At 45.3% G+C, this 18,174-nt stretch overlaps 1 long non-coding RNA gene across 1 annotated transcript; it reads left to right on the forward strand.

Annotated features, from left to right (window-relative positions):
• Positions 1–97: 97 nt before the first annotated feature.
• On the forward strand, positions 98–16,034 carry LOC137468672 (uncharacterized). Its single transcript, XR_010996100.1, has 3 exons — positions 98–844; positions 13,426–15,317; positions 15,413–16,034. It is a non-coding gene; the product is annotated as an uncharacterized lncRNA (long non-coding RNA).
• The last annotated feature ends 2,140 nt before the right edge of the window (positions 16,035–18,174 follow it).

The raw sequence follows: 18,174 nt of genomic DNA on the forward strand, positions 1-18,174 counted from the left end.
CGCACCGGTCTGGGTGCCTGCGTGCCGGCCTTCGCTCCCTTCGGGCGTTTTTGGGGGAGAACTTCCCCAAATGAATCTGACACTGTTTACCGTGATTTGGGGGAGAACTTCCCCCAAAACGCCTGGATTCATCAAGCAGTTGGTTCAGCCTGTAAGAGGCTCTTTCTTCTACCCCGACCACTCGCTGTTGCCAAGGCCTGATTCAATTTGAACATCTAAAGTCACAAATCTCATCGTTACTATGTAAAGGTTCAGACTGATTTGTATAAATTTCTTTGCAACTTCAGGGCTGTGGACGGCAAGGAGTCATGGAATCTTCAAATGGTTTGTGTTGAAAGGGACTTTAAACATTATTTAGTTCCTGCCATCGGCAGGGATGTTTTTAACTAGACCAGGCTGCTCAGAGCTCCATCCAACCTGGCCTTGAACAGTTCCAGGGATGGGGCATCCACAACTTTAGGCAACCTGTTCCAGTGGCTTACCACCCTCACAGTAAAGAATTTTTTACCTGACGTCTAATCTAAACCCATGCTCTTTTGGTTTTAATCCATTCCTCCTTGTCCTGTCACTACATGTTCTTGTAAAAAGTCCTTCTCCATCTTCAGGTACTGGAGAGCTGCAATTAGGTCACCCCTAAGCTGTCTTTTTTCCAGGCTGGACAAACCCAATTCTCTCAGCCTTTCCTTGTAGGAGAGCTCCTCCAGCCCCATAGTTGTTTGTCTTGGTGACCCTCCTTTGGACTCATTCCAACAGGTTGATGTCCTTCAAGGATTAGATGATCTTTAAAGATCCCTTCCAACTCAAGCTATTCCATGGCTCTATGAAAGAAGAGAACTGAGAATCGGTGGTTGAGCACCATCAACATAATGTGTAGGACTTTCACTTTGCAAAATGGTTTGTAAGAATGCAGTATTTAAAGCTACCCTCCTCTTAGTGTCTGGTAATTGAGTTTGGGTCAGCTCAGTCATGTTTGGCCATCCTTCAAGAGACAGGCTTATCAGCTGGGTGCTAGATGCAATACCCATGCTGATAAGCCACCCAAATCAACGTAGGTCAGAGGGGCTGGGGATAAGCAGATACCATCCAAACATGAATCCAGACCAGTCAATCCATGTTTCTTCCCGAGGCTGAATGCAGGAAGGTCTGTCCCATCTTCATAGGGTCTGTATATTCAAATGTGAACACTAAACATTCATTTTTCCTAGCTTGGTGGCTTCGGACTTCAGGAAGAAGAGCAGTGGTTGCTCATTAATAGGAAAGACCCACATTTATACTACGTTTCTATAGAGTGAACTCTGATTAGCCACAGCAGCCTCCAACTCCACTAGTCATAAAGGCCTCTTTTGTGTGAAACTGAATTGGTCCTGTAAGGATTTGTAGATTTGGGTGGAGAAACAATTACCAAAAAACAGACCAAAGAGGAAAAGCATGTGCTGACAAGGAGAGTGAAGGTTTCTCAAGAACTGCTAAATTCCAGAGACCAGTAGTTCTACTGAATTTGCAAGAGCTGATAAAATCCAGGCACCAAGTCTGCTCACTCTGTGCAAGGCCCCAAGTGAATACTGGATCAACCCCTGGCTGTGTGACCGGAGGGCAGCAGCTCCTACAGGCAAAGTCTGCGGGATCCTGTGTGCACCCATTGAAATAAGTCATTTCGAGGGACTTTCTGAACACCTGCTTGGAAGGTGCTAGTGCCAGCACAGCACTCTACTGGGGTTGTCCCTGTGAGGGAAAAAGTGAATCTTTGTGTATTATCTGCTATTAATAGTAACAACTTCCTAGAGTGAAAGCCTTGAGTATTTCTGGCTGTCTCATCCTAAATCCTTGTTGCATGGCCAAACATTTTTTAAGCAAATCAGGAAAATGAATCCCTTCTTTTCATCTTCTCCTCAAGATCCTCTGTCTTCCTTTTAATTTCTGTATAGGTGTCTGCTTTCTTTCTTTTCCTCTACAGTCCTTCTTAGAACTTCAGTGGCCACAGATCCAACTAGAGGCTGGTCTGAAGACTCCCCCAGAAGTGTGACCCTTAGTAAGGTAAAACCAAAAAAATTGTCAATACTTTTAAATATCTATATTTGCCTCCACTGGTCTCACTCAGTCTTTTCTACATCACTAATCCACCCATTAGTTCTAGCAAAGTTTTCTGTCTTCCCTCTCAGGTTCCAGACCAGATTTTCCTGCTTCTTTCCTGGCTGACTGAATAGAGACATCAACACACTCTTCCAACACCATTTCTGTTTGTTTCTCACAGCTCTCTGCTAAGTCTCCTACTCAGCCAGTAGAGCTGTAGTAGTTCACTCTGTAGCAAAGGTTATTTCGGGTGCTTTCTCTGAAGCAAATAGTAGGAGTGGTAGTCAGCATAAATGTTTAATAGGCCCTGAGAGCTAAGACTTTAAGATGAAGCTTCTTTTGAAGCTACATTTACAGCCTCTGCTCTCCCAGGCTTTGTATAATGAAAGCACCCCAGGCCACTGTGGTGTGGTTTTGGCATGTGCTGTAGTTCCCCCCAAGCACCTTGGATGGTTGTAAGCCTCAGAACCCCTTGACTCTCACTTCAAACACAGCCTTTGCCTCACCTTCTCTACCTTCTTAATTTCCTGTAAATCCAGAGCTCTATGCAGGAGCATCTGGCTCTGATCTTTGATACCCTCCCTCAAACACAGCCCCTCCCTCATTTTTTTTTTCTCTGCCAAATCAAGCATAAACACCCACAAATTTACTTTCATCCTGTTCCATGTGCCCGGAGTGGAAAATCTCTTGGCTGTAAATCTGGTGTCCTTGCTTTACATATTCAACATAGGTTAGAAGAAGGGTGCTCGGGAAAGACTTTGGTTCTCCAAGCTGCTTTTAATATTGAGTTGAAGAAAACATACTTCCTACATGTTCTCTCAGAGCTGTGGTCTGGCTTTTCTTTGCTGCTATCTGCTTGAGCAGGATTGGCAGTGGGGGCTATTCTCCTTTAATTCATCCTTTTGTGCCAAATGGAAGTCCTAGGCTTCCTGAATTCCTCAAATAATGGTGAATATTTCCTGTGGAGAATGGCCATCTCAGCAGAGGGAAGAAAGAAGATGTACAGGCTGCTGAGCTTCAAAACCTGCGATTGACATTACCAAGGCTTCTGGGGATGGGTCCAGTCTTTCTCATAAGAAGCCACACAGCTTCTGGAGAGTCAAAATTGTTTCCTGTTGGTGAGATCTTTGTGGAGCTTCTTTTCCCCTGGCTCTGAGCTGTGTCTCATAACATGCAGCCCTGTGGAGGTGTTGGACTGTGGCTGTCAGGATTCAGGGCTGGCCACAGCTGCAGTACATGGCTTGGGGATGTTTGGTATTGAATATTCAATTATTTTATGCAAAGGAGGGGAATTATAAAAGCGTTACAGCAACTGGAGCACTGCAGAGAAGTGTAGTGCCAGAACAGACACCCAGTAATGAAGGCTCAGACTAAGACTCTGCAGGGTCTGCAGAACCTCAGGTTTGGACTGGGCAAAACAATGCTGGAGACCCCAGAGTTCGGTTTTGACGAAATCCCATCAGAGTGTGCCAGTGAAGGAAGTCAGTATCCCAGCCCTCAACCCAGCCTGAGGATTTGTCAAGGCAAAGGAAACAATGGAGCTTCCAAGAAACAGTGGGAAAGGCATCTGTAGCTCAAGCTCAAGGTCAAAGTTTAAGTAGTTGTGCATGCTGTGTGAGCAACACAAACCAACTACATCTGGTGCTTGGGAGAAGATGCAAGAACTGCACTGGTTTCATCCCTTGAGGGATTTGTATGTTTCAGAGGATTCCTGTGCTCATGACAGTGATGACAGTGTCACAATTTTTTTTTTTTTTTCATATTGGCAGCCCCAAAGAGGAAGAAGGGCACCTATTTAGTGTGAATTGAGTATGTAAATACACTTATAAACATTGGGCCAGGAATATATCTAAGGCTTTTTATTTGTAACCCTTAAAAACAGTACAGATAAATCCATCTTTCTTGGAAGAATTAAGAAAACCTAGGACTCCTGCACAGAAGGATGAACTGAGTTCTGGTTTCTCCTAAAGACATAGCACTTGTCACTACCACTGTCATTGCTGCAGCTACTATTTTTCCTGAAGACCACCATCACTGGAGATTTCCTATATGTTTGTGACTCCATAGACATTAAGTCACTGGAGTTGTTAAATTATCAAAGCATGAACTGTAATTGTGAGCATCTTGTGAACTGAGGGACTAAAGTCACCAGCACCCCTGCACAAACCAAAAACTGGAAAAGGCAAATTTGTAGTGGTGGAGCATGGTGGGGGGGGGGGGGTGATATTTGGAAAGTAAAAAGCCCTTTGTCTCATCAAGAGGATATATTCAATATTTGTACCCATTTGCTTTTGCATTTGAGTCACAGGACATCATCACAAGCTGAAATTGAGCACATTCCTATAGAAAAAGCATTGGCATTAGGCCATGGCTGTAAAGACTTTTAAAAATCTGTTTGAGAGGCCATGTTAACTAAAACTGATCATAAATCACTTTTTGCCATTGCCATTGGGGATCTGGCAAACACCTTCCTGCAAACAGAACGTCTCTTTCTTTAGCTACAGATGTATAACTTGCAAATTGAATGCGAACCTGAGAAAGATTTAGTAGTTGCAGGCACACTCTCTAGAGCCTTTGACAAAAATTCTGTGGAACAAAGTCCCAGGCTAGATTATGGATATGTCAAATGGGGAAAACAAAATAGAAAAATCCAGCCTTGTCGGTTTTAAAATGAAATGCAGAATTTTATTGCTGGTGGTTTGCTCAGGACGAGACACTGCAGGATGTAATTAAGGTTCTACTAGAAAATGATTTGCACAGCTTATTCTGTCCCTGTTTCAGTTTAAAACGATTTAGATGCCACTTCTCTGAGGCATGAAGAAAACTGATCCTTGAAGTGTTGCAGGAAAATAAAGACACGGAAAGCCATTTAGAGCCTGAAGGCAGCGTGAGACATCTCTGCCTCCCTCAATAGTCAGAAATACAAGCAATGTGAAATGGAGGAGTGTGTGCTGGTGGAAAACACTCACCCTCTGGAAGGGAGTTAGAGAAGCAGGCTGGCATCAGCTTGATGTGGGAATCCTGAGCAGCCATTTTCATATTGCAGGGTAGTCTCTGAGGGAAGACACTACAGGTTTGTAAGGGAGCAGGTCCCTGGTATCTCTTAACAGTGGATTTTATATTCATAACAACATGTCTGTCAATGGACTGCAAGTCAGTGCCACCTTATGTGTATCCCAGCTAATCCCCGGTGCCTAAACTTACCACAGCAGTGGAAACAGACGCCGAAACTCTGCCAGGAAGGGGGCCGTGTCAATCTGTTGCACTCCTGGCACTACTCAGTTGCAGTGGATTGTCACATCTGTGCTAGCAGAAACAGATATCGCAGTGAGGGTGGGTTTGTTGAGATAAGCAAACAGGAAAAGTGGAACAAAAACATGGTGTGATTTTGTAGCCTGGGATTGGCAGTGTTTCACGAGTGATAGAGATGCACAGTAACAGGGAGACTCAACAACTGAAGATGGGGTGTGCTCTGTGGAGACTTTATGATCACGTGAAGGGGGTTGTTGTAGGCAGTGCATGCTATGGAGGAATAGAGTCATGTTTCCCAAATTCCACAGGCCATTGGGAAAGTGTAAATCGCTGCCTTCCACGTTGGTGGTGTTGGCTTAGAGTGGCTGTAGTCTAGAAAAGTAAGCAGCATTTTAATGGGCTTTTTGCTAACCATGGGATGGGTTCTCCAGAGGACATGGGTTGGAACAGAGGACATCTGTGGCAACAGGACATTTCTTAGGGGAACAGACACCTTGTATGTACTTGTGGTGTCTGTTATCTGGTTGTAGTTGAACCTGTGTCCCTAGGGAAGCTTTGGGGAGCTGTACCTTTCAGAAGCTCTTGGAGGAGGTGCCATTGTGCAGAGGCTTGTGTGAACAGCACCGATCAGAGCTCAGACAATGATCCATGCACAGCTCCTTGGGGTTCCTGGTTAGAGACATTCCTGAACAACATGGTACATGGGAGTTTTTCCATGCTGTTTCAGCCAGCAACAAAAGGCGTGTTCAGGTACAATGTGCTGAGCATTGAGAGGGCTTTGTTTCCTCCTAAAGTCCCAGTGCTTGTCACTGCCACTGTCATTGCTGCAGCTGCTTTGCTTCCTGAAGACCATCATCGCTGGAGAATTCCTAGATGTTTGTGACTCCACAGACATAAAGTCATTGAAGTTGTTAAATCATTGAAGCATGGAATTGTAATTGTGAGCATCTTTGTTACAACTTTTTTTGCAGAGCTGCACAAAATTCGTGCTTTTCTCTGTCCTAGCATTGCTTGAATGTAATAGAATTTCCTTCTGCTAATAAACTGAGGCATTAAGTTTCTAATTTAGGGATGGGATAAAATGAGTTGTGCTGTGATTTCTAATCATGGGAGAACTCTTCTAATGTGCACGCATTCAGTGTTTGTTGTATAAAAATGGTTCCTTAACAATGCCCATTGCAGCTAATTTGTAACTACACAGTGTAAACATTGATTTCTAAAGTTTTTAAATAGATCCCCAAGCTACTTAATTATCACTTACTGACCCTTGTTTTCTAATGGTGATTAGTTTAGTTTCCTCAAACTTTATAAGAGCTGGGTCTCAAGTGGCAGTAATATGGACAATTTCCTATTCCATATTTAATAGGATAGAGGGTCTCCAAAGCATTACTAGATCATGTCTTCCCAAAATTAGGCTTTACCCTCACAGTGATAGCCCTCTTAGCTGGACATTTTGAATGTTCTATCTGGTTCAGCTAAAGTTTGAATTTAAATCAGGGAGAAGCAAATTCAAACCACAACTCTGGGATTTAAAAAAATGTGGTTTAAAAAAATCACAAAGTCTTGCTTATAGTAGTTTCTTTTCAGGTCTGGCACAGTTTTTGGTCTATAAACCTGTTGGATTATTCAGCACTCATGTCTATATGAGTTGAGGAAAGAGACCAACCTGGTTTCTGAGAACAATTTGCCATGAAGAAAGTGTATAGGTTAACTTAATCCCTATGGCAGTTTCATTGACTTGAAGAGTTAGCAGAGCTGAATTTCTCTTTTACACTTAGTCTTCCACTGCACTCTGCATCTCCCTACACTCTTTAAATGACGTTGGCTGTAAGGTCAAGAGAAAAACTGCTTTTGAATCCCTTGAGGTAGAAAATTGGAGAAATGCTTTTGCTGATAAGAGAGCAGAGCTTCTGGAAGAGACTTCCAAAAGCAGAAGTTGTTTTTTTTTTGTCACTTCCTATCATCAGAGAACTAAGTCAATTTTAAAAGGGGTACAGGTTCAGAGACCCACCAGTCTGAAACAAGCAGTGAAACTTTTCTTCTTATCAAATATAATATCACTGAAAAATCAGAAAACAGCACTGAAGGGTGCTTTGGGATGTCTTCTAGTCCGTTCCTCTACCCGATAGCATGGGTGCCCCTGTTTGCCATTCTTGACCAACATTTGCCCTTTTCTTAAAGACATGCTGTGATGGAGCCTGCTCTGACTTGTAACAGTGTTGGGCCCATTTTGGGCTTGCTTTCCTTGAGTTCAAGTCCTGCCTTCCAATGTTGACACGGTAACTGCCATGTAGCCAATCCTGCCCCTGTCTACTACATTTGAATAGCTGATTTTTCCTAAGCAACTGTAGCATTTTAGATGTCTTTTTTGAGTTCCATCCTTTTTTTCTTCACAGACTTTCTCAGAAAATCAAAGGTGTTTTGAATACTACGTCTGTTTTCCAGCATATTTGCAGCCTCTCCCAACAAGGTGACATCTAAAAGTTTAATAAGCTCAGCCTCTGTTTCTTCATTCTTGTCATTAATGAAAATATTGACCAATACAAGTTCTGAGAGAGTTCTTTACAAAAATCTTGCTTGATGCATGTTTCCTGTTTGATGGAGAAGGAGCAGTAACTTCCCTGGATATGAAATTTCCCTCTTCTCCAACTGACAGTCAAGAACAATAATTTTTCATATTTTGAAACATTCCAAGTTTCCAATATTTTACTAAGAAAAGTCTCCAAAGGCTGGGCAAGCACAGAATGCCTAACAGCAGAATTTATTCACAGACTGTAGAGAATCTGTGCTCTAGCCATAAAGTCCATAAACATTTAAAGGGAGATGATCTGCTCGAGGAAATTCTTTAAGTATTTATGGTACCCTGCTAGACACCTAGCAGGACAAGACACCTCCTGGCCTTAAAGCTGGAGTGTTACAGAAATAGTCTCAGCAGACTGTTGAAGAGAAGGGAAAAACAAACAAACAAACAAACAAACAAACAACAACAACAACAAAATCCCACAAAACTGTGGATTCAAGCCTTTTGGAACAGGCATGACCTCTATAGAATGCTTGGAAACTCCTTTAAGGTTTTATTACTTTGCAAAAAGCTCTCATGGTTTGGTTCTTCTGACTTTTGGGTTGCACAGTGATCTTGTACTGGTGGCACTGTGCTTTGCATGTAGTTAAGTCCTTTTCAAACATACTTCTAAGGGTGCTTAGACATTTAAATGGCCAACAGGAAGGCTTGAATTTTTCAAGATGGTGATGCCTTGTACCTTCCAGATTTAAGCCAGCCTCCAACTGTTTGGTATCAGGAAGACACTGTGTAGAAGGCAGATTATCCCAAAAGGTTCTGCTGCAGTTCAAAGGCACCTAAACAACTTGGAGAAATGGGCCAGAGGGAATCTCATTAAGTTCTAAGCAAAATGCCAATGCTACTGGAAAATACTGGAACATGAACTGTTCCAGCAGAGGACCAGGAAAATAATTACAGGCTTGGAGCACTTCTTAGGTGGGGAAAGGCTGAGAGAGCTGGGACTGTCCAGATTGGAGATGGGTGTGATCTTATCCATGTGCATAAATGCCTGATGGAAAGAAGACAAGAGACGGACTCTCCTCCGTGGTATATAGTGAAAGGACAACAGGCACAAGATGAAACACAAGAAGTTTTATCTGAAAAACAGTTGTTTTTTTTTACTGTGATGGTGGGTTGAATACTGGAACAGGTTGTCCAGAGAGGTTACCAAGTCTCTTCACATAAAAATATTAAAGATCTGACTGGATATAGGCCTAAGCAAGCTGCTCTAATTGAAGCATCTTTGATCAGGGTTGAACCAATTTTCAGAGGTCCCTTCCCATCTCAGCGATTTTGTGTGTCTTGGGGACACTCTTACATATTCCTCTTGAGCATCCATATGTAGCATCATCAGGAACAGTGCACTGACTTCAGCCCCAGTTTGCACAGAAGTCCAACGAAGGGAATTCACATTTTGATGTAAGGGAATGAGAGAAAAGTGTCTGTTCTTTGTGTCTCTCAGACTTACCGAGACACCTCTGCATGTGCCAGCTGATGCCAAATTTGCATTTTACACATAACTGAGTCTGGAAAGGCAAAAGGAGGCCGTGAAGAAAGCCCTGTGTGATGTAAGTGCACACCTTTCCATGTGTACAGGTCTGGATCCATGATCAAGAAACCTCTCACTCTGTTAGACACTTCATCCTCTATTATCATAGTTAGTGTTTTCCTATCATTATGTTTTTAATTACAGGCATAGATGGATATATAAATCATCCCTCATCTGAACTAATGAAAAAGCAATTTCATTTTCTTTCCCATAGTGGGAGAGGACACTAATGAAGCCACAGCCCTGACACAAGGTACCATTAGTTCAAATGACCTGTTTGAAAATATGTGATAGGGAGCTGTGGAGCTGCCACCTGGAAAGTCCATGGGAAGATCTGGGAGCATTGCCTAGCAAGGAACAAGAGCTTGCTCCAGAGGCAGACTCCAATTTCTGTACAGGGAAACCACATTCTTTGTGCATTTCTACGGGGTGTAGGGAAATGGGACTGGAACAGAAGACAGAGGCTGTGTATCAAGAAAAGCTTTGCTGCTGCACTGATGTCTTCTCCACATAGAGACAACCCAGCAGAGCCTGGAAAGCTGGGCAGTAAGCAAGCAGCATACAGGATTTTATGTAAGGTGCATTAACAGTGTGTATTTTTCTCGTCTTCTCAGGTCAAATATTTCCTGTTCTGTCTTGTATCTTATTTCAACATTCTTTTTCCCCAAGTTGTACAGTCTTGGTGGGCACTGCAGTGACACTTCTGTGGATATAGGATATCCTGTGGATATTCTGTCTAATAGGCCCTGATATGCAGTTAATGCTGCTTTCTGAAGGCATCTATAGGATCCTGAGAAAGAAATCATTCTTCAGTGCACAAGTAGGTCAGAGGGCATTATTTATTGCTTAAATATGAGATTCCTCTCCTACTGTGGAGTACAGAAATTAGTGCTCCTACTTCAGGATGTTTTGTGACAGAGCTGCTTGAGTTATCCTATAATAAAAGAAGGCAAAGATTGTGAAAAGGCCAGTTTAATTGTACCTAAAGTCTAATTGATATTTCCATACCGCTTCTCTATATCCCAGAGCATCAGTGGTCCAACCTTTCTACACTGACACAAAAATTCTGGACTGGATTTGAGGGCTGGCCTGTTACTGGAGTGTAACTGGTGCTGTGCGAGGGAGTGCAGCAGAAGAGGCATCACTGCATCTGGATGCCACAGAAAGTTCCTGCTGTCAACAGCTGCCTCTGTAACCAGGCAGTTTGGACTGGAGCTGCAAATTATGTTGGTATCAGCATGTTCTGACTGCAGAGGCATCAGCCCCTGAGTGCCACCTTGTATGGAGCAGAACTGGCTTTCTCTGAGGGCATTTCCAACAGGATCCAAGATGCAGTGAACAACAGCTGTCTGCCACTGTGACACACAGCCAGCTCTCCGTGGTGTTCTCTCTCCCTGGCACAGCTGGCTGCTGAGCTCTCCAAATCCCAGCCCTGCCATCCCCATAGGACCTCTGCAGTAAAACAAAATGGCCTGCAGGTCTGGGGTGAGGCTGCTGAAGCTTCTATTATCCCAGATCTGAGACTCCAGGAAGAAGGAAGAATTTCTCCTTTCCAGAACAGTGTTTCTAATTAGTTTTAGTTTCAGGCAAATAATTTTTGGATGAACTGGCATCCTTCAGCAGGACGATAATACTTAAATGTGCTCCTTTTGGGGCCCTGTACATTGTGCATTAGTCTCTCCTGCCTTGAAAGAAGAGATGTCTGTATTTACAGTTTTATCTAGACAACATTGTATCCACGTGGAGTAGCATACACTGAAACTTTAAAATGTGCCAGACTCCCTGTTGGGATTTTTTTTGTTTTTACCTTTAAGCCGTAGGGTGTTTCTGATTTGTTCTTTACTGTGCCCTCTTTGAAAGGGGGGAAATGTTGTCTTGCAGCCTTGGGCAAATGTGGTGTGTTACTCCTCTCACCAGCTCTGAGGTTCAGTGCCAGCACCGGTGTACTTTACCTTGCTCTCCCCTCCTGTCCCTTCTTCCCTCCCGAGGAGCAGGGAGGAAATGCTGCCCCTGCCATTAACCTGTATCCATTCAGGAGCTCCTGCCTCGGTCTCCCAGCAGAAGTGGCAGCAGCCCCTGCTGCTGGAGCATCTTCAGCTGCAGCCCCGCTGAGGTGCCCCTCCTGCTGCTGGAGTGTAAATCCCCAGCAGCTCTTTTAACCACCCTTCTCATGCTACTTGAAAAATAACTTTCTCTTGTCATTAACGCTGATCTATAGCCGCATTAATGTGTGAAATCACTGGGTGTGAAAATAGTGTACTAACCACTACTTAATGTAATATTACCACAGTAATGTCTCTAAAAATATCTTGTCCACTTGATTGCTTTCATTGTGAACTAGAGATAATGTACCACTTACAGCTGATGATTAAAATTCATAAAGCTTTGGTTCTTAATTACAGCAACTTGCAATCAAAGTGAAATGTCAGATCCTGAATGTTGTTTATCTGTATACAAATTCTCAAAACCAAGAAAATATGAGGATCGTCTACACAACAAAGCTGAGCTGCTTTGCTTTAAGGTTAAGTGAAATAAATACATATGTGAGTATATATTGAGACAGGCTGGAATCAGTGAGCATGAGATCTTTGACAAGGCAGAACTCACCTCGTATGAAATGCACATCTTTGGAAAAGGTGTTGATGAAGATGAAAATGTAAACTTCATAGAAAACTGTTGTGGATGGATGGAAGTAACTGTTTGATGTGCTGTGAATAGAAAATTTGCAAGTCAGGCTCAAGGTTAAACCAAAGATGCAGATATCTGAAAATGCAGAGATGGATTCCCACTGCCACTGGGAATTACTATGGTGGCTGGCAGGAGAGGGAAGTGTCCTTGGTTTCCAATGTCAGAATGACCGAACTATAATCATGCTCTTGGTCAGCAGTGGCACTGCATGACAAAAATCACTTTTTTTTTGGGTGCCCTTAGCACTGCATTTCCAGAGATATGGTAATTTTTTTCAAGTTAATGCTAAGCCCCGAGGGTTTGCAGTGCTCTGAGATGTATCTTACCCTAAATTTACTAACACAAGAACACAAGCCCTAACTCCATAACTCCCTCCCCCTTTTTTTTTTTGGTTCTGGTATGTGAGATACAGGCATAGCGGAGTGTAGGAACTACAGTTCTATTCCATTTATAGTCCTACTGGCGTTCTTCATTTGTTGCATCTGTCCTGTGCCAGTCTGGAAAAATCCAAACCAGAGGGAGCCAATTTGTCATCATCTTCCAACATCATTAAAATAAAATCACATTAAAACAATAGGATCGCTTCCTTACCAAATCTGAGTAGCTCCATTTATTTCTTCTGATTCAATGGCAATTTGAAGGAGATCTGAACAATTATTTGTAAACTCCTTTAGAAAACTGCTTTGTTTTTTTCCACAGGGTATTCCCACTGACTCCACACTGATTATTTTTTGCCAGTAGATTAAAAAAAAAAAATCTTTGCATGAATGGGAAATCAAAGCTTGACAATGATACTCATTTTCTGAGGGTTTCCATACCACGTCTCCCTTCAGGTGTTACTCTTCCTAGCAGTTTTGGGTATCCTTGCAATGACCCTGATGAGGAAAATGCTCAGTTTTAGAGCTGCCTCAGTGTACCCAAGTGTTATTACCTTGGCAATTTGTTCCACAGGCATTCACTATTTGCCTCCCTCTGTTCCAGCTGCACCTGCGAAGGTTTTTGAAACACGGGAACCATTCCCTCCACTGGCATCATGCAGCTCTGATTCACTGGGTTTCACCCTGGCACAGAGTGGCCCTGCTGGCTGTCATGGCTTGTGATGGTTTGGTAGCTGTCTGCTGGTGTTTACAGCACTTGCATATCTTGAACAGCACAGTGAGTTTGCAGTGAGGAAGGATTTGTCTGGCTATGTGGCTTGGAGCTCCTTGCTCTCTAATGCCAGGCTTAGCCACCAACAATTCCTGGCAGCTCCACACTTCTGCTGCTGCTGCTGGAGCTCTCCTGCTCAGACAGCTTTTCTCCACAGGGATCCTGCTTCAGTTGGAGTGAACCTGTTCCTGGTTGCCCTTCTGTACCTGTTTCATGGGTGCCATCCAGAATACATGCCCAGCCACAAAAGAAGCAGAAGCCTCTGAGCAAGCAGAGACAAAGTAAATCACCTTCTCTCCCCAGTTCTGCCCCTTCCCAACTTCAGGCTAGCTCCTTGCTCATCTTACAGGGTCCTGCTTGAAGCTTTTCTCTACTTAGTACCTGATCCCTGTTGTAGCGTGTAAGGTGTATGTGGCACAGTCCAGGCCATAAATGAACATTCTCATAATTAAAAAATACTGTGTCATTCCTCCTCCTGACATTCCAGACAGAAAACTAGCAGGAAATTTGATGCAAAGGTCCTGTTCATCTTTTATCTTGCAGATAACTTGTTCCCTCACATCTGAAGCAACAAGTTTGCAATATATTTTCTGCAGAATTTGTAAGACCCATACTTTCCACTGCCAGTGTGTAGTGGCTTATGTCAAGTAGTTTGCAGCTGCAACCAGCATCTGTATGTATGTTTTAGTCAGCTCCCAGAGCTCCTAGTCTTCTTCCAGAGCATCCACAAGCTCATTTACAGGTATCTCAGGTATCCCTTCTGTGGCACTGTATTCCTCTCAGCTTCCTTTCCAGTCCCACTCTTGGGACTCTTCATGGTCCCTGGGAGGTTTAGGTGCTTCTCTTGGGAGCTCACAGTTGCGGCAAGGATGTGAAAGGAGATGTCCTTAGCTAAACTGTCTATGTGGAGCACAGAGGTACAGATAAATGCCCCAATTTTCATGGTACAGTTGCAGCAGGCAGAATGTGGCACAGCAGTGCACACACAGGCAACCAGGAGCTGTCTGGCTTGGGGGAGGAATGCAGGATTTTCTGAGCAGTCCAAGCCCACGGAGGGACGTGTCCTCTAGAGGCAATGTCTGACAGTATTCCCACTCGCACTAAACACCGCATGTTGAGAAATTTAATGTGAGCACAGTGGACTAGGTTTGCATTTTGCCCGTTGCCTCCTCACACTTCCCAAATGATGCAAAAAGGTCCAGGCATCAAAGGGAAGGCAGCCCCTGGCAGTCATGCTCTGTGCCACTGGAAATCCTGCAGGTTCCTGCTGCCATATGCTGCAGGTTGCTTGGGGAGGGAAGGCTGTCTTGTGCCTCTCAGCTTAGCCTTTTATTCCTCATAACAAGTTTGGGACTGGTGATGATAGCTTTGCTCCCAAGGGTGAGACAGTTAATTTAGATTGGGTACCTGTTGCTTCCTTGTCCTCTCTGGCTGAGGATACATCTCCTTTAAATACTTTATCTGTTAACTACTCAGTGCACAAGAAATCAGACTGTGCAAAGGAGGTGAAGAGGTACAACATGTAAAAAACATGTCCTCCCACTCTCCCTTTTCCACAGGATAGGCAATGTTTGACTTCGCACTCCAGGAAGCAGCTGAGAAATCCTTCAGATGGTTAAACATTTCAAATGGTTTGGATGGCTAAATGTCCTAGATTTTTAAAATTTCACAGAAGTACTTGAGTTACAAAGTGGACCGTGAAACGTTTATGGAGATGTTCTTACGCTCCCACTACTGACATCAGAACAAATAATGGAGTAAGGAACAGGAGGTGGGAATTTTAGGGTAACAGGATAGTAAATGAGTGATGCTAGGTTTCAAAATTAATTTCCTGTCCTTATAAAGGAAAAGCTACACTTGTCCAGTTTTAGTTTCCTTTGTTTCAGAGAATATTTTAGTTCTGTGAAATTTTGTCCTTTTGATTTAATAGCATTTGTATTTTGAGTGAAGCTTTCTTTCTTAGAGGGCTGAGGTTCTGGTGACCCTGGGCTGAGGCTTGGACTAATCAACAGTCACCAGGGGATCCAAAAGGGAATATTGCCAGTGCTGGTAAATTACCATTTACTAAGAGGCAAATGTGTATTCTGGAAATAGAGCTTCTCATTCGGCAGCATGAAGTGAGTGATTTTTCTTTCACTCTGCAGTGAATATGATGTTGGTGAAAGGTCCTGGCCTGAGCACCCTGGGAATCGAGCCCTGTGTAAGCCCTCAGCAGAGAGGCAAAGGATCCTGGCTACAGGCTGCTCTTCTCATCCGGTTTCAATGATGGAAGAGGAAACTGAGTTTATACAAAACCTAGCCCAACCCCCAGAAACATCTCGCTTTGTTTATGTTCGGAGCTAAGCCTGCGACTCTCACTGTTTCGAAGAGCTATCCAGACATTTCTCCATCTGACTGACTTCACATCTATTCCTTGATCTCATCGAGAGATCTGGCTTTTAGCTCCTGCTCATGACGTCCCACTTTTCTCTTTCTCTCTTTCTTTCTCCCTCTCTCTCTCTCTGCTCTCCAGAGTCTGAAAGATCCCGGTATAACGTGATTATGCAACCATGCAAATGGACACGGTTCTTTTCATTTACTGCAAACCCTGCTCCGTGTCTCCCGTTAGGAAAATAAAATCCTCTGTGAGAGACGCGCCGCAGAAGGTAGCAGGAAGGGAGTTTTGTGTGTCTGGGTCTGAATGCTTGAAGGTGGTATTAGAGATGGAAACAGACTATTTGAAGTAAACCGGTGTGCCACCATCTCTCCACAGGAACCAGCATCAGTTAATAGACTCAGACAGTTCTCCTCTGAATCCTTTCCCCCTAGGAAATGGCAGATACTCGCCTTCCTGGTTGTTTTCCTCAGCTGGAGGTCTCCCCCCGCTCCCGCCCAAGCCGAGCTGCAGGGAAATGCGCGCTGCGGCTCTCCCCGAAGGCCAATTTGCACCCTCCCACTGTAAACAGGCAGCTGCTTCTCCACTTTGCGCCCAGGCGAGAGGGCCCCGGGGGGCACTTAAACACTCCCCGCTGCCGCCGCTGCTGCGGCGCCCGGCTCTCGGCCAAGGGCTCCCAGCGCCCGGCCCAGGCTGACGGAGGACGAGGAGGAATGTGGCAGTCCCTTGCACACGGGGGGAAGGAAAAAAAGGCACGAAGCTTGTACTACTTGGTTAAAGATTCAAGACACCTCCATGGCCACCCCATGATATCCTCAGAAGTGAGGATGTCCCTCTCCACAAGCTGATCAGTTCTGGTGGCCTTTCGCAGCACAGTGCCCCAGTCCCTTTGCCAGGGTTTTGCGACCCTTATCCCACGGGAGGATCCCATGGGTTGTGCTTGGATTACATGTGCTAAGAGCAAAGGTACGGGGGCAGGCTGAGGTCTGCCACTGCTGTGGGCTGCAAGCTTGTGCCCGTCTTTCTCCGGCAGCATCTTCCTCACTGCCTGGCGGTGGTGCAGGGGACATAGCTCTCCCCGAGTCTCTCCTCAAAAGCTGCTTCTCCATCTCACTGCCACTCGAGGAGGGTCTCATCTACCCAGAAAGCTCCTCTTATGGAGGAGACAGGGCTCCCTCGCAGACTGGGGCAGCAGCTAGCAGCTACAGCGTTCTGACAAGCGGCGGGAGGGAGGGAGGAAGGAAAGGTTGCAGGAGCGGGGCCGCCAGGCTCAGAGAACGCACTGAGCAGCGGTCCCCGGCAGGGCGGGGCGGCAGGCTCGGAGAGACCCCCGGAATGGGGAGGGCTCGGAGGGACCCCCGGAATGGGGAGGGCTCGGAGGGACCCCCGGAATGGGAAGGGTTCGGACGGACCCCGGGCTGGGGGGCTCGGAGGGACCCCCGGGCTGGGGGGGCTCGGAGGGACCCCCGGGTAGGGGAGGGCTCGGAGGGACCCCCGGAATGGGGAGGGTTCGGACGGACCCCGGGCTGGGGGGCTCGGAGGGACCCCCGGGCTGGGGGGACTCGGCATTGCCGCCCTGCAGGGGGCTCCCGCCCGCAGTTCCGCGCCCGGCCCGCAGGGGGCGATGGCGGGCCGGGGCTCCCGCGCCGCCCGAGCGCGCATCCCTCGCCTTCCCTTCCTTCCCTTCCCTCCCTCCTACCTTTTTCCGCCTTTCCCCCTTTATTTTCATTCCAATTACACCCACTCCCTTTTTTTTTTTTTTTTTCCTTCGTTTCCTTCGGGGGTGCGTGCCGTTGTTGCTGTCTCTCCCCTCGAGTTGCATGCGTCTCTCGCTGCCCTGCTCTCCCTCTCGTCCTGCTGCCTCTGTCAGCTCTGTGTAGCCTGGCGTGTTTCTCTGTTCCTCTCCCCGGCACTCAGCCCTCCCCCTGTGCAGCTCTCTCCATGAAATGGAGCTGAACAATTGCACCGGAGCAGCTTTTTCTGTTCCTGCCATATGTCCGTGTGCCGAGGCACCATTGCTCTTGTGGTATTTTGGATGCATTCGTGCTGGAAATACTAGGACAATAACAAAACGGTGGATTTCTGCCTGTGCCGTTTTGGATCATAATGAGATTTGAAATCCAGCGTGAATGAAATGTGATGGATGGCTGTACTGATATTTTGAGCCGGTTTAGTTCAGAGTCATCTGAGATGCCCAGGCTGGATAAAGGGGAGCATGGCCCTGGAGGTTAGCTGCCATCCAAGCAACAAGAGGACAAACCAAGTCGCTGAAGTGACATTATCCTTTCTCTTTTTTTTTCCCCCTTTTTCTTTTGGAGATAAATATGGTTCTGCCATATTTATCAAAGAACTAATCAAAGAACCTATAGTAATTGCCCAATTCCTTAAATATGAAAAGATGATGCCTGAAATGACAGTCTCTGCCATCAGTGCACGCTGCCCCATTCACCTGAACACGCTGTTAGCTGAGGTTGCCTCTGTAGCACCAGACTGTCTCCCCTTGTCCCCTGATCTTCCCCCTTGAAATCAATC

Source organism: Anomalospiza imberbis, chromosome 2, assembly GCF_031753505.1.
Source record: "Anomalospiza imberbis isolate Cuckoo-Finch-1a 21T00152 chromosome 2, ASM3175350v1, whole genome shotgun sequence".
Taxonomy (NCBI): Eukaryota; Metazoa; Chordata; class Aves; order Passeriformes; family Viduidae; genus Anomalospiza; species Anomalospiza imberbis.